Source organism: Pleurodeles waltl, chromosome 10 (assembly GCF_031143425.1).
Source record: "Pleurodeles waltl isolate 20211129_DDA chromosome 10, aPleWal1.hap1.20221129, whole genome shotgun sequence".
NCBI lineage: Eukaryota > Metazoa > Chordata > Amphibia > Caudata > Salamandridae > Pleurodeles > Pleurodeles waltl.
Window position 1 is genome coordinate 417,328,798 of NC_090449.1, and position 16,698 is coordinate 417,345,495.

The window sequence follows — 16,698 nt, forward strand, 5'->3', positions numbered from 1 at the left end:
TCAGAGAACGCTTTCATTCCAGCTTGGTCTAGCACTATGGGATCAGTAACTTCTTTGTGAGTCAGTTTCTGCAATGGTCTTGAAATGGCTGAAAAATTGGGAATCCATTGGTGACAATAGCCTACCTTCCCTAAAAATATCCTGAGATCTCTCTTTGTAGTCGGGGGATTCATCTGCAATATGGTTGTAACCCTTTCTCTGGATATCTTTCTCGACCCCTTCTAAATCTGTTGACCTAAGTATTTCACTTCTTTCTGACAGTATTGTAATTTAAGTGGGGACACTTTATGACCATTGTTTCCCAAATGGTTCAGCAAGGCAATCGTGTCATACTTGCACTTGTCCCTTGTTTTGGATGCAATCAGCAAGTCATCAATGTACTGCACCAAGGTAAATTGGGAAAGGAATTCCAACAACTCCAAATTCTTTTTCAAGATCTGATTGAATATGAAGGTGACTCTGAAAACCCTTGAGGAATTCAACATCAACATTAAACTCGGTCCAAAAATTTAAAACAAAAGAGAAATTGTCTGTCCTCATGAAGAGGCACAGAGAAGAAAGCTTGTGACAAGTCAATGACAGTGAACCACTCAGCATCACATGGAATCTGAAACATTATCACAGCTGGATTTTGCACCACGGACAACATTTTACCACAATGTCATTTACTTTTCTCAGATCCTGCACAATTCGAACTTTCCCACAGGCTTTTCAGACCCATTTTCGGTGAATTACATGGGCTGCTCAATACTTCCTTCAGAACCCCTTGTTTCACAAAGTCTGCAATTATTTGGGCGACCATCTTGTGGCATGTGGTACTGGGGAATTTGGGGAAAAACAGCATTCGGCTTTACAGTAACTTTAACTGGCTCAACTCCCTTTATCAGACCTATCTATTTTTCTGTCAGATCCCACACTTTCTCCTTAACCGTTCCCTGTAAATCAGGAAGAAGCTCCTTTACTGTGAATACTGGAAAAAATTCAATCAGAGGGTATTCCTCATTTATGGTCTCACATTCTGTCTCTGGGGCTTGGTCATCTTCATCCTCGCTATTCGTTTGAATCTCGATTCCATCATTTAAACAAGTAATCAAGCATCTTGTTTTACACAGCAAGTCTCTTCCCAGTAGGGATACAGGACTTGAATCAATGACTACGAATCTGTGCAACCCCTGGAAGTTGCCAATTTTAACCTGAACTGCTTCTGTAATCGGGTTGGTCAAATACTGATGTGCTACCCCTACAATCTGGACTGTCTTTCCTCAAAGGAGAAAATTCAGGACTTCAACTGATCTTACTATAGAGCGTGTAGCTCCTGTGTCAACCAGGAATGAAACTCTGTGACCCATGACCTTTCCCCTTCACATAGGGACCTCTCTGATCTACTTCTAAGGAAGTTGCAAGCACACATGCCTACCCATCTGAACTCTCACTCACCCAGTCATTGTTTACTCCATTCTCACTGTGTAACAGGAATTGGTGTACTGTGTTATTACTTTGGTTAAGCTTCTGACCTGTGACCTGTTGAGAAAGCATCATTTGCTGCTGTTCCAGTGGGGCTTGAGGTATTTGAATTTGCTGTCTAGGTACCATGGGGACCTGCTGTTGCATTGGCTGCCACTGTGTCATTTGCACGTATGGCATTTGCACCTGCTGCATGGGTTGAAGATTCTGCACTTGATTCATATTATTTTTAAATTTTGGATTAGGACCTCTCATTCTTGGTCCTCTCATAGAATGAATGAATTTACATCGTTAGCTTGCTGAACAACATCTTCTTGCACCAACATTGGACACTCCATTTCCAATGTCCGACAGCTCTGCAAGCGGGACAAGGCAACAATTTCTTCATCCCCTGCACATCATTCTGAACTACTACAGTACCCAAGTCTGGTCTGTGATTCACATTACCTCTGTGACCTTTACCTCTCATCTGGGGCTGAAATACCATGTTTCCCTGCTGCTGCTGTGGTAGCTGCTGTGAAAAATTACCTTCCATGCCTGTCTGAGCAGCTTTGATCTAGTTCCCCATTGCTTTCTCTTTCAGATTTTTCTGCTTAAACTCAATTTCATAACTACAGTACATTGCATACTGCAATACCTCATCAATCGGCTTTGCTTGCCAGCAAATCAAATGACTCTTAATCATCTGGCTAATTTCAGGTTTCAATCCTTCTACAAATCTGAACACAAAATGAATCATGTCTTTTGCCTCAATTGTCTCTGTACCACTGTAATGTTTAAACGCCTTTAACAATCTCTCATAATACGCACGTATCGATTCCTTTGCTTCCTGAGCTGTCCTGTCAATTCTCTGCCTATCAATGTTTTTGGGCGAAATTCTCGCTTTCAAAAATTCAATTACCTTATAGTAATATTTCATTACCGCGGGAGATGGTGCACCTGTAATTTTATCTCTCTCTGGTTCTCATGTCGGCCAATATATACTCCTCTTACACTCTATCCACAGATCACCTGGGGCCACTATCTCTAATAAAGTGTTCAATTCCTCCCACAGGCACTTTGCAAGTTTTACAAACCTGTCTGTCTGCTAGTACCATTCTACTAGCTTCTCTCTCAATTTTGGATGTTCATTTGTTAATGATAGAATATCACTTCTGCTCCAAGGGACGTGAACAAAATTCCCTCCTGGAATCTCTCTCATTGGGAAGATTTTCACTGGATCTTGGTCTTGCTGCACATTTGCAGTCAGTTCCACAGAATCCGTTTTTCTCTTGCGTTTTTTCTTTACCCATCTGCCTTCCCACTTGTCTAATGCTCACTAAGTCTGGGCACTTTGAAGCAATTCCCTAAGGTGCGGCTTCATTCCGGCAGATCTCATGTGTTCAAAATCTTTAGTCTCAAAATCTAATCTCTAACTCCTTTTCAAATGCTTCGTTTTATCTATTTCTATGCCATACTTCTCTGCCAGGTCTGCTAGCTTCTGATGCACGTTGCTCACTTCCCTTGTAATCTGTGGGCACAGATATCTGAACTCTGCTTCTCTGTAGGATTCTAACCTGTTCACACCCATAGTTCCCTCAATGAGCTCATCCTCTTCCATGCTTAGCCTAGTGTTGTTCAAATACTCTTCTCCCTTAGGAGCACTCTGTGGGGTATTCAGCTTGTCTAACCATCCAGTTAACTGCTGAGCAGTCAAACCTTGCAACAAGATGTCCCTGGCTTGGACAGGTGACACCTGCTGTGCAACTGCATTTGCGGTCTGCGGTGTCCGTAATTTTAAGCTCTGACTAATGTTTGACCCTACCATAGTATCTGGAGGTACTCCGAATGGACTAAGGTCTAACAGCAATCTTGATCTGCCAAAAGTCTGTCCTGCAGGAAAAACTACTCATGTGTTTTTGTTATGTCCTCACTCCCATTGCATTCTGTGTTATGACACCCTGTTCACATACACTGGGTTTCTTCTGTGCAAATAAGGGTACAGATGGACCAACAGTAACAGGTGGAGATATAGCATCTGGGGTTGGTCTGGTACTTATGTTCTGTAGGAGAGTAACCCCCATGTTTTGATTCATCATTGAAGACAAATCTGACTGTGTCCCTGTTACTGGAGTGAATTTCGGCATGACTTGAGGCTGCACTTGGGGCAGTAAAAGTGGAGTTGGTTCTGTCTGATCGGTCTTGGGAAAACCTGTTCCGTAGGCACCACTAAGTTTGTAGTTGTTTCCATAATGGGTATATCAGGGTAAATTCTCTGGACCTGTGGCGGTTGCACCTGATTTTGTACCACTGGAGTAGTAGGTGCATTAAGACTACTCTGCATCAGACTCTGTGTCAGGCTAGTATCATCCTGTATCGGACTCACTGTCCCATTAACCTGTGTCAGAGCTGAATGATCAGCACTGGTGTTCGGACCACTCTCATGTGCTGCATATGGTGGTGGATGATTTCTCAGTAGCTGTGTAAGAAACTCATCATCGTCTGTCTCTTCCTCCACTGTTGAGGATTTTCTAGCCTCCCTACTCTCGGAAGGGCTTCTGTTAGTCTTTCCAGTAGCTTTCCTTCCTTCTTTCTCAGTCTGTTGTGTAATTGCTGGAAACAACCCAATTCCGTGCAAAATCTTGTTTCTCCAAACTCTCTGAGCACTGTCCCACCTAGCCTCTGTTAAAGTCTTTTCTGCCTTTCTCATTCTCCTCTCGAATTTCAGTTGCTGTTGCTGTCTGGCTACTAGCTCCCAGATCGCTAATGCCTCAAACTGTGCTGGTCTCGGAAGGGGCTTCGATTCATATAGCACCATCCTTAAATGCTGATAAATCCGCAAAGTGAACCATCCATTTGTAGCAAATGCTAAGTTTCCATCTTTCTCTGTCACTTTGCACCATTGCTTTAGCCAAAGACATGGCACGACACCCTTCTCTTCCATTACAATGTAAGCTGGTGTACCTTCTGGTGGTGTAGCCTTGCCTATACTCGTAATGTACGTATCTTCCCTTAAAGCACTCCTTAAAGCTTTGAAAAATTACATCTTTTTGACCTTTGTTATTCAAAATTAAATCAGGAAGTGACTTTTAAGCCCAGAATTTTCTTCACCCACCTTCTCAACCAATTTCACCTCACGGACAGCTGCCAATCGGTGCGCAATCCTTCTCAATAAGCAACCTATGCCAGCGCGGCTCCAATGACATCGCACTTACACTTATTGCGGCTGACTAAGTCTCGCGACTTGTCCTCCCAAACTTCAATTCTCACAAAATTAATGCAAAAATTGCAAGCACTAACCCAAAATCAAAAAACAAATCTGCTGGTTTACTACAGGAAAGGTAACACAATCACTTCAGAAACTTTACGGATTTTTCACTGACGGCTCTTCCCGCACTTATAGCAACTCCTTCTTTCTCAGCTTCTCTGATTCGCAAGCAAAATTCGACCCGCAAATTTTACTGTCAACTGATCAGTGGGTCTGTCCTGGTGCACACAGGGCTCGCCAGATCTCAGTCGAAATTCTCTTTCACTCACTTTGACTCACACTCTGACTTGTCGACCATGCCCGATCGACCTATTAAACCAGACAAATTACAACATAAATCCAAGTGTCTTATACACTTTTCAACATACTCCAGAGTCTTAGACAACGCAGGGTTCATACATCAACAACCATGTGGACATCTTTTGAGCACAAAGCGCCACACACATGTGAAGTTCAACAACTTCCCTACTTTCACACTGTGGAGTATGCATACTCCTTCTACAACTTCATTTGCAAACTCCCTAAACCATCACAAACATCACAATTCACCTGCGATTTGCATAAGCTGTGCAAGCGCAAGACCTACTCCATTCACACTATCACTAGAACGCAGAGAACACCCTCAAACAATCATTGGCAGGCTCCAAGATTCTGGGAAAGTCATTTCAGTACTTAAGGGAACATTTTCTCTCCAATTTGTATCATTGAAAAAATAAATCCAAAACCTATACCGGGCATCTATGATGGGCTCTTAAGGAGACAAACCATCAGTCTGCTACCACGTCTGTTAGCGTGTCAGACTTTAATAAGTAAACTTACAAGGGGACACGAATAGGTCGATGAACCTTTTGACTCACATTTAAGATGTTCCCACCATAGATCCAGTACATGCACATCATTAATCAATAACCAATCAATAACCTCAATAATCAATGATAATCAATAGCATTAGTAATCAATTGGAGTCAGTAATTATCGCACACCATGACCCTTCAGTCATGAATAACCACAGCTCATAGTAAAAGGTAGAATATTTATTTCCCTATATTAACAACCCTAAAGTCAAGTAAAATAATCTCAAAATCAAATGATAAACATACAGAAACATCACTGGCTGTCTAAATCTGCGAAAGAAATCTAATCTAATCAAAGCTTGAACAATTACACATTCTAAGGTTACAGTGCAAATTAATAACAAGGACAATTGCGCAAACAATATTACATACATTTAGATTCAGCAAAGGAAAGACATTGATTATTACCCCCTTTAGCAGACTTTCATTAGTGAGGATCCTTATCTAACACCAGATTAGCATTAGCATGTTGGGCTTTATGCAAAACAATTTAGTCAACACAAATTTAGAAAACATCTAACTATGGCTCTATCAAATAGTGCGGTTGGTACCTAGAAAGAAAAGCAAATCGGCATCATAACAAACACATGGGTAAAGTATACCTCTCCTCAATTGGATTGGCAACCTAAGATAGTCTTCGTCATTAGGACATCAGTTCGGGCAGCAAGGCATCAGGATTCAGCATCAAAGTTTAAAAAAGTGTTAAGCACGTCTCTAGGCACTCAGTAAAGTAATGGCCTTCCCGCAAGAAGAAAATGGGCAAATATGCAATTTCAACTTCTTCCCAGTACAGTCCGACTAAGTTAGATTTCCTAAAACTACTTCCCAAGTCCCTATTGGTCAAGCGATCGCATGTTCACACTTATTCCAATCAAACTAACACTTCAAATCTATCATTTCTACTAGTACACAGTTCACATGTCGCCTATTGGCTTCTTTTGTAATGTCTTCATTGTCCGGCTCATCAGGTAACCATATTGTTGCAGCTTATACTCCAGTCAGTGTCTCCATTGTTCTCCTCCTGAGAAAGTCAGTCTTACACACATTACACTTATGTTTGATACATTTAGCAAGAATAGCGTCTTCTAGCAAGCGGTTCCCATAAGAAAGACTTTTAGCTACAAGCACATTAAGTCAGCACAGTGGAAAATTACAATTTAATACTATAAGCAGACATTTTATAAATCGGTTCAGAAATACAGCTTGACATGAGGCCATGCAACTAGGACAAGACCTCCGCTAAGTTAAGGCCAACGATTAATAAATCTAAGAGATAATGCATAACCCTTAATATGATGTACGGCTACATTAATCAAACATAATCTTCATATTTCATATTAATAAGCCATTAATAAGTACACTTCATGAACATTGGCAGCCACTCATGTGGACACATTTTCAAATGCGTGCATTATTTTTCTATATAGTATTACATTTTCTACGCAAATCCATTACTCACAATACATGAATATTCATTAATATTTTTATTAAAACACCTGCTCTAGCACACGCATAGTAGGTAATTGCAGTTCTAGTCCTGACCTCTTGCCATACCTCCATAAAAAGTTGTTGTCCAGAGATTTTCATTTTTGATTTGTGTTTTCGTAGCATTAGAGAAGTAATTGAGCTTGGGTAGACATTGCTAATCCGGGCCGATTTTTTCTGGACAAGATTTTAAAAAATGGCAAATGTGCTAGAGTGATGATGAAATATTTGGATTTAGGGGTGAAGTAGTCTTATAGAGACAGAAAATAACTCCTCAGAGCAACCCTTCCACCATTTCCCAAAAGGGCGATTCTATAATGATGTGCTTCAGCCATCATAATGGTAATTTATTTTAATACTTGACAGAAATGGGGTCTGTGGTTGGCAGTCAGTTTGCACTCTGTCCAAGCAGGAGGCAGGGACCCTCATTCTAGTCAGGGTAAGGGAGTTACACTCCTAAGACAACCTGCGCTGCACGGGAGAGTGTGCATCGGAAAAGTCAGCGATGCGTCAATTTCTTACTTGCAAATGAGGCCATGCCTCATGCGTCGTTTTTGTCTCCTGCAAGAGAGCAATGCGTTGATTTCCAGACTGGACACCTCAGATCCCCACAGGTTCACAATGATTTTGATGCACAGTGATGATGCGTAAGAAATTCAGCTGCATGGTGTTGGAAAACCACGCTGTGTGGGGTTTGCGTCACTTTCAGCAGCCGCAAGCGGGCTTTGCATAATTTTTCCATCCGCAATCCAGGTGATGCGTCAATTTCCAAGCCGCGATGCAGGTGGTGCATTGATTACAACCGTGTTGCAGGTGGTGTGTTGAAATTTTCCCAGCATGGCTTGCTGTGCATGGATTTCAGTACTTGTTCTACCAGCTTCACCTTTCAAGTGCCCAAGGACTGGATAGGGCACCACGTGGCAGGGCAGGAGTCTCAGCAGAGAGTCCAGTTGCTGGCAGAAGAAGTCTTTGATGGCCCTAAGACTTCAAAACAGACAGCAAGCTCAGTCCAAGCCCTTGAAGATTCTTCACAAGCAGGAATATACCACAAAGTACAGCCTTGGTTACCTTCCCCAGGCAGAAGCACAACTGCAGGATAGCCAAACAAAGCACAGTCACAGGGAGGGGCAGTACTTCTCCTCTGCTCTTTTGCTCTTTGTAGGAGGCTGGACTGGCTTGTAGTGAGTACCAAGGGGTACTTGCACCTTGCACCAGGCCCAGTTATCCCTTATTAGTGTATAGGGTGTCTAGCAGCTTAGGCTGATAGATAATGGTAGCTTAGCAGAGCAGCTTAGGCTGAACTAGGAGACGTGTGAAGCTACTACAGTACCACTTAGTGTCATATGCACAATATCATAAGAAAACACAATACACAGTTATACTAAAAATAAAGGTACTTTATTTTTATGACAATATGCCAAAGTATCTTAGAGTGTACCCTCCGTGAGAGGATAGGAAATATACACAAGATATATATACACAATAGCAAAAATATGCAGTATAGTCTTAGAAAACAGTGCAAACAATGTATAGTTACAATAGGATGCAATGGGGAAACATAGGGATAGGGGCAACACAAACCATATACTCCAGAAGTGGAATGCGAACCACGAATGGACCCCAAACCTATGTGACCTTGTAGAGGGTCGCTGGGACTATTAGAAAATAGTGAGAGTTAGCAAAATAACCCTCCCCAAGACCCTGAAAAGTGAGTGCAAAGTGCACTAAAGTTCCCCTAAGGACAAAATAGTCGTGTTAGAGGGAGAATGCAAGGAAAACACAAATCAGCAATGCAACAACGATGGATTCCTGACTGAGGGTACCTGTGGAACAAGGGGACCAAGTCCAAAAGTCACAAGCAGCTCGGAGATGGGCAGATGCCCAAGAAATGCCAGCGGTTGGTGCAAAGAAGCTCTTACTAGGCTGAAGAACTGTGAATACTGCAGGAACGACAAGGGCTAGAGACTTCCCCTTTGGAGGATGGATTCCCCACGCCTTGGAGAGTCGTGCAGAAGTGTTTTCCCGCCGGATGGACGCCAATAAGCCTTGCTACACGCAAATCGTGCGTTTGGCGTTTTTGGACGCTGCTGGGGCCCAGGAGGGACCAGAAGGTCGCAAATTGGACCTGCAGAGAGAGGGGACGTCGAGCAAGACAAAGAGCCCTCACTGAAGCAGGTAGCACCCGGAGAAGTGCCAGAAACAGGCACTACGAGGATGCGTGAAACGGTGCTCGCCGAAGTTGCACAAAGGAGTCCCACGTAGCCGGAGACCAACTTAGAAAGTCGTGCAATGCAGGTTAGAGTGCCGTGGACCCAGGCTTGGCTGTGCACACAGGATTTCCGCCGGAAGTGCACAGGGGCCGGAGAAGCTTGCAAAGTCGCGGTTCCCAGCAATGCAGCCCAGCGAGGTGAGGCAAGGACTTACCTCCACCAAACTTGGGCTGAAGAGTCACTGGACTGTGGGAGTCACTTGGACGGTGTCGCTGGATTCGAGGGACCTCGCTCGTCGTGCTGAGAGGAGACCCAAGGGACCGGTAATGCAGCTTTTTGGTGCCTGCGGTTGCAAGGGGAAGATTCCGTCGACCCACGGGAGATTTCTTCGGAGCTTCTGGTGCAGAGAGGAGGCAGACTACCCCCACAGCATGCACAAGCAGGAAAACAGTCGAGAAGGCGGCAGGATCAGCGTTACAGAGTTGCAGTAGTCGTCTTTGCTACTATGTTGCAGGTTTGCAGGCTTCCAGCGCGGTCAGCGGTCGATTCCTTATCAGAAGGTGAAGAGGGAGATGCAGAGGAACTCGGCTGAGCTCATGCATTCGTTATCTAAAGTTTCCCCAGAGACAGAGACCCTAAATAGCCAGAAAAGAGGGTTTGGCTACCTAGGAGAGAGGAAAGGCTACTAACACCTGAAGGAGCCTATCAGCAGGAGTCTCTGACGTCACCTGGTGGCACTGGCCACTCAGAGCAGTCCAGTGTGCCAGCAGCACCTCTGTTTCCAAGATGGCAGAGGTCTGGAGCACACTGGAGGAGCTCTGGACACCTCCCAGGGGAGGTGCAGGTCAGGGGAGTGGTCACTCCCCTTTCCTTTGTCCAGTTTTGCGCCAGAGCAGGGGCTAAGGGGTCCCTGAACCGGTGTAGACTGGCTTATGCAGAATTGGGCACATCTGTGCCCAACAAAGCATTTCCAGAGGCTGGGGGAGGCTACTCCTCCCCTGCCTTCACACCATTTTCCAAAGGGAGAGGGTGTCACACCCTCTCTCAGAGGAAGTTCTTTGTTCTGCCATCCTGGGCCAGGCCTGGCTGGACCCCAGGAGGGCAGCTGCCTGTCTGAGGGGTTGGCAGCAGCAGCAGCTGCAGTGAAACCCCAGGAAGGGCAGTTTGGCAGTACCAGGGTCTGTGCTACAGACCACTGGGATCATGGGATTGTGCCAACTATGCCAGGATGGCATAGAGGGGGCAATTCCATGATCATAGACATGTTACATGGCCATATTCGGAGTTACCATGGTGAAGCTACATATAGGTAGTGACCTATATGTAGTGCACGCGTGTAATGGTGTCCCCGCACTCACAAAGTTCAGTGAATTGGCTCTGAACAATGTGGGGGCACCTTGGCTAGTGCCAGGGTGCCCTCACACTAAGTAACTTTGCACCTAACCTTTACCAGGTAAAGGTTAGACATATAGGTGACTTATAAGTTACTTAAGTGCAGTGTAAAATGGCTGTGAAATAACGTGGACGTTATTTCACTCAGGCTGCAGTGGCAGGCCTGTGTAAGAATTGTCAGAGCTCCCTATGGGTGGCAAAAGAAATGCTGCAGCCCATAGGGATCTCCTGGAACCCCAATACCCTGGGTACCTCAGTACCATATACTAGGGAATTATAAGGGTGTTCCAGTAAGCCAATGTAAATTGGAAAAAATGGTCACTAGCCTGTCAGTGACAATTTGGAAGTAATGAGAGAGCATAACCACTGAGGTTCTGGTTAGCAGAGCCTCAGTGAGACAGTTAGGCACCACACAGGGAACATATACATGCACACCTATGAGCACTGGGGCCCTGTGTGACAGGGTCCCAGTGACACATACATATAGGCCACAAACCTATGAGCACTGGGGTCCTGACCAGCAGGATCCCAGTGACACATAACAACCATACTGAAAACCTAGTGTTTTCACTATGAGCACTGAGGCCTGGCTATCAGGATCCCAGTGAGACAGTGAAAACAGTGACAAACGTCCTGACATACACTCACAAACAGGCCAAAAGTGGGGGTAACAAGGCTAGAAAGAGGCTACCTTCTCACACAACCCCCCCCCAAACGAAGGACAATAAGGCTAACCTTGGCCAGTTGAGACTTTATTGTCTAAGTGGTGATAAGTAGAGAGTAGCTCTGCAATAGACTGGTTACTCCCTTTATCATCCACTATATGGTTACTTCCCTGTGGGGATGTAAACCACCCTGTTTGAAGTTTTTTAGCTAACCAACAATGTTAAGATGTATTTTCAGAGTTTCTATCAGTAAGTTTTAGTTTAGAGCAGTGGGAATTATCCACTGAACCTATTTGTAATGATGGGAATGCCAGACAGGGATGCTGTCTCAGTAAAGCCATAGCTGGGCAAAAACTTTGTCCATTTGGCTGGAAGAGAGAACAGGGATGCTGTTTCTCTTGAGTTGGAGCAGGGCAGGGATGCTGTCCTATGAGCTCCACACTAGGGCAGGGATGCTGTCCTAAGTGTTGTGAGGTAGTGCAGGGTTTATGCACTAAAGTTTCTCTGGGAGGGTTGGAGGGATGCTCCATGTTAACTAAAATGGTGCTCTTTTTCTCACCAATGTTAGTTATCCCACAGAGAGGTACTTCCACCTCAGGGAGTTCAGCTTTGCCAGCTGATGATTCCCTTGGAACAGGTGCCACCCCAGGAGAGGTTTCTCCCACCACAGGAATGGTATCCTGAATGGTAGGGTGGTTAGGGGATACTGTGATACCCTTTTTACCTGTTGATGGAGAGGGATCCTGAGTTTTCAGGCCTTCTCTCCTTTGCTTTTTCATTTCACTTGAAATGAGAGGGAACAATTCCTCAGGGATGCCCAGCATGGCTGCATGGGCATAAAACTCTACATCAGCCCAACCTGAGGCCTCTAGGTCATTACCTAAGAGACAGTCTACAGGTAAGCTAGGTGATACCACCACCTGCTTAGGGCCAGTAACTCCACCCCAACTAAACTGAATTATAGCTAAGGGAAGAAACTTAGTGGAGTTATGGACATCAATAATCTTATACTGTTGTCCAATGATGTGTTGTTCAGGAGGCACTAGATTATGAGTCACCAAAGTGAAACTGGCACCTGTGTCCCTGTAGGCCAAGGCCTCAACACCATTTATTGAAACTGTCTGCCTGTACTTATCCATTGTAAGGGGACAAGCAGCCAGTGTGGCAAGGCCAATGCCACCAGGTGTGACAGAAACTGTCTTGGGACTGATTACATCAGTTTCCACTATGGACCCATAAGTGAACCCAACTACACCCTTTGCTTGACTGTTGCCAGCAGTCCCACCACTAGTACCACTACTGCTAGGGGCACTAGAGCTTGATGTATTAGTGGTGGTAGGCTCAGGGGGTTTACCTTGACAGGACTTATCCCCTGGCCTATGGCCTCTGTTTTTACACACAAAGCACCAAGGCTTTTTAATGTGTGCAGGTTGGGAAGAAGAGGAAGAATTTGTTTTATCCCCACCCTCTGAAGAGTGTTTAAGATTTGAAGTGGGATCTTTGGTTTTACCCTTATCCCCATGCTTATCTTGAGATTTTTCACCATCTTTCTTCTTATTGCCATCTTTGTCACCCCCTGTATGAACTTTTCTGTTCACCCTTGTTCTGACCCATTTGTCTGCCTTCTTTCCCAATTCTTGGGGAGAGGTCAGATCAGAGTCTACCAGGTACTGGTGCAACAAATCAGACACACAATTATTAAGTATATGCTCTCTCAGGATTGTGTTATACAGGCTTTCATAATCAGTAACTTTACTGCCATGTAACCACCCCTCCAAGGCCTTCACTGAATGGCCAATGAAATCAACCCAGTCTTGTGAAGACTCCTTTTTGGTCTCTCTGAACTTTATCCTGTATTGTTCAGTGGTTAAGCCATAACCATCCAGGAGTGCATTCTTAAGAACTGTAAAATTATTGGCATCATTTTCTTTCACAGTAAGGAGTCTATCCCTACCCTTTCCACTAAATGATAGCCATAGGATAGCAGCCCACTGTCTTTGAGGGACATCCTGTACAACACAGGCCCTCTCAAGTGCAGCAAACCACTTGTTAATGTCATCCCCCTCCTTATAAGGGGGAACTATCTTGTGCAGATTCCTGGAATCATGCTCTTTTGCAGGATGACTATGGGGAATACTGCTGCTGCCACCATGGGTATCTAAACCCAACTTCTGTCTTTCCCTCTCTATTTCTAAAGACTGTCTATCCAAATCCAGCTGTTGCTTCTTGAGCTTCAGTCTGGTTTGTTCCACTCTCAATCTATTGAGCTCCCTTTCTAACAATCTGTCATCAGGGTGGGACATTTCTAGATACAGAGGTATGATGGGAATGAACTGAAGGAGACCTGTCCCTTACAGAGGGCACCCTAACAGCTTGGCTACCAGTATAATGTGAGAGCACATCATCAGTATGATGTGATTCAACCTCTGTACCAACTATGCTAGACTGTCTAGTAATGGGCAGGCTGAGAAGTTTCTTTCCTGAACCTTTTCCTGGGGGAGTCCCTGGATCAGATTGAGAACCATTAGCTACTTTTTCTACAGATTGGGCACTTATGGCCTTATCCTGTACTCTAAGCATATTAATTAACAGTTCTAAAGAAGGATTCTTCCCTACACTCAAACCTCTCTCTATGCAGAGACTCCTTGCTCCTTTCCAGCTAAGGTGATCATATGCAAGTTTGGACAGTTCAACTTTTTGGCCTGTGCCAGACATTTTTTAGAGAGAGTTAAAGTGATAGACAAAGAGAAAAAAGTTTTCAGAACTTTTTGGAAAGACAGAAAAACCTTTTAAAACTTTTAAGAACTTTTTGAAAGTTTAGAAGTACTTTTCAGCACTTAGAAAAGAGTGAAAAGAGGAAATGCAAAACTTTTTGGCTATGTGTATATACACTGACCTTGTTTTGTATATTTTTCTCTTATGAAAAGTACAATGACAAGAGTGGTAAGTAGTCTCAAAGCACTTATCCCACCGCTGCACAACCAATGTAGGAGGCTGGACTGGCTTGTAGTGAGTACCAAGGGGTACTTGCACCTTGCACCAGGCCCAGTTATCCCTTATTAGTGTATAGGGTGTCTAGCAGCTTAGGCTGATAGATAATGGTAGCTTAGCAGAGCAGCTTAGGCTGAACTAGGAGACGTGTGAAGCTACTACAGTACCACTTAGTGTCATATGCACAATATCATAAGAAAACACAATACACAGTTATACTAAAAATAAAGGTACTTTATTTTTATGACAATATGCCAAAGTATCTTAGAGTGTACCCTCCGTGAGAGGATAGGAAATATACACAAGATATATATACACAATAGCAAAAATATGCAGTATAGTCTTAGAAAACAGTGCAAACAATGTATAGTTACAATAGGATGCAATGGGGAAACATAGGGATAGGGGCAACACAAACCATATACTCCAGAAGTGGAATGCGAACCACGAATGGACCCCAAACCTATGTGACCTTGTAGAGGGTCGCTGGGACTATTAGAAAATAGTGAGAGTTAGCAAAATAACCCTCCCCAAGACCCTGAAAAGTGAGTGCAAAGTGCACTAAAGTTCCCCTAAGGACAAAATAGTCGTGTTAGAGGGAGAATGCAAGGAAAACACAAATCAGCAATGCAACAACGATGGATTCCTGACTGAGGGTACCTGTGGAACAAGGGGACCAAGTCCAAAAGTCACAAGCAGCTCGGAGATGGGCAGATGCCCAAGAAATGCCAGCGGTTGGTGCAAAGAAGCTCTTACTAGGCTGAAGAACTGTGAATACTGCAGGAACGACAAGGGCTAGAGACTTCCCCTTTGGAGGATGGATCCCCCACGCCTTGGAGAGTCGTGCAGAAGTGTTTTCCCGCCGGATGGACGCCAACAAGCCTTGCTACACGCAAATCGTGCGTTTGGCGTTTTTGGACGCTGCTGGGGCCCAGGAGGGACCAGAAGGTGGCAAATTGGACCTGCAGAGAGAGGGGACGTCGAGCAAGACAAAGAGCCCTCACTAAAGCAGGTAGCACCCGGAGAAGTGCCAGAAACAGGCACTACGAGGATGCGTGAAACGGTGCTCGCCGAAGTTGCACAAAGGAGTCCCACGTCGCCGGAGACCAACTTAGAAAGTCGTGCAATGCAGGTTAGAGTGCCGTGGACCCAGGCTTGGCTGTGCACACAGGATTTCCGCCGGAAGTGCACAGGGGCCGGAGAAGCTTGCAAAGTCGCGGTTCCCAGCAATGCAGCCCAGCGAGGTGAGGCAAGGACTTACCTCCACCAAACTTGGGCTGAAGAGTCACTGGACTGTGGGAGTCACTTGGACGGTGTCGCTGGATTCGAGGGACCTCGCTCGTCGTGCTGAGAGGAGACCCAAGGGACCGGTAATGCAGCTTTTTGGTGCCTGCGGTTGCAGGGGGAAGATTCCGTCGACCCACGGGAGATTTCTTCGGAGCTTCTGGTGCAGAGAGGAGGCAGACTACCCCCACAGCATGCACAAGCAGGAAAACAGTCGAGAAGGCGGCAGGATCAGCGTTACAGAGTTGCAGTAGTCGTCTTTGCTACTATGTTGCAGGTTTGCAGGCTTCCAGCGCGGTCAGCGGTCGATTCCTTATCAGAAGGTGAAGAGGGAGATGCAGAGGAACTCGGCTGAGCTCATGCATTCGTTATCTAAAGTTTCCCCAGAGACAGAGACCCTAAATAGCCAGAAAAGAGGGTTTGGCTACCTAGGAGAGAGGAAAGGCTACTAACACCTGAAGGAGCCTATCAGCAGGAGTCTCTGACGTCACCTGGTGGCACTGGCCACTCAGAGCAGTCCAGTGTGCCAGCAGCACCTCTGTTTCCAAGATGGCAGAGGTCTGGAGCACACTGGAGGAGCTCTGGACACCTCCCAGGGGAGGTGCAGGTCAGGGGAGTGGTCACTCCCCTTTCCTTTGTCCAGTTTCGCGCCAGAGCAGGGGCTAAGGGGTCCCTGAACCGGTGTAGACTGGCTTATGCAGAATTGGGCACATCTGTGCCCAACAAAGCATTTCCAGAGGCTGGGGGAGGCTACTCCTCCCCTGCCTTCACACCATTTTCCAAAGGGAGAGGGTGTCACACCCTCTCTCAGAGGAAGTTCTTTGTTCTGCCATCCTGGGCCAGGCCTGGCTGGACCCCAGGAGGGCAGCTGCCTGTCTGAGGGGTTGGCAGCAGCAGCAGCTGCAGTGAAACCCCAGGAAGGGCAGTTTGGCAGTACCAGGGTCTGTGCTACAGACCACTGGGATCATGGGATTGTGCCAACTATGCCAGGATGGCATAGAGGGGGCAATTCCATGATCATAGACATGTTACATGGCCATATTCGGAGTTACCATGGTGAAGCTACATATAGGTAGTGACCTATATGTAGTGCACGCGTGTAATGG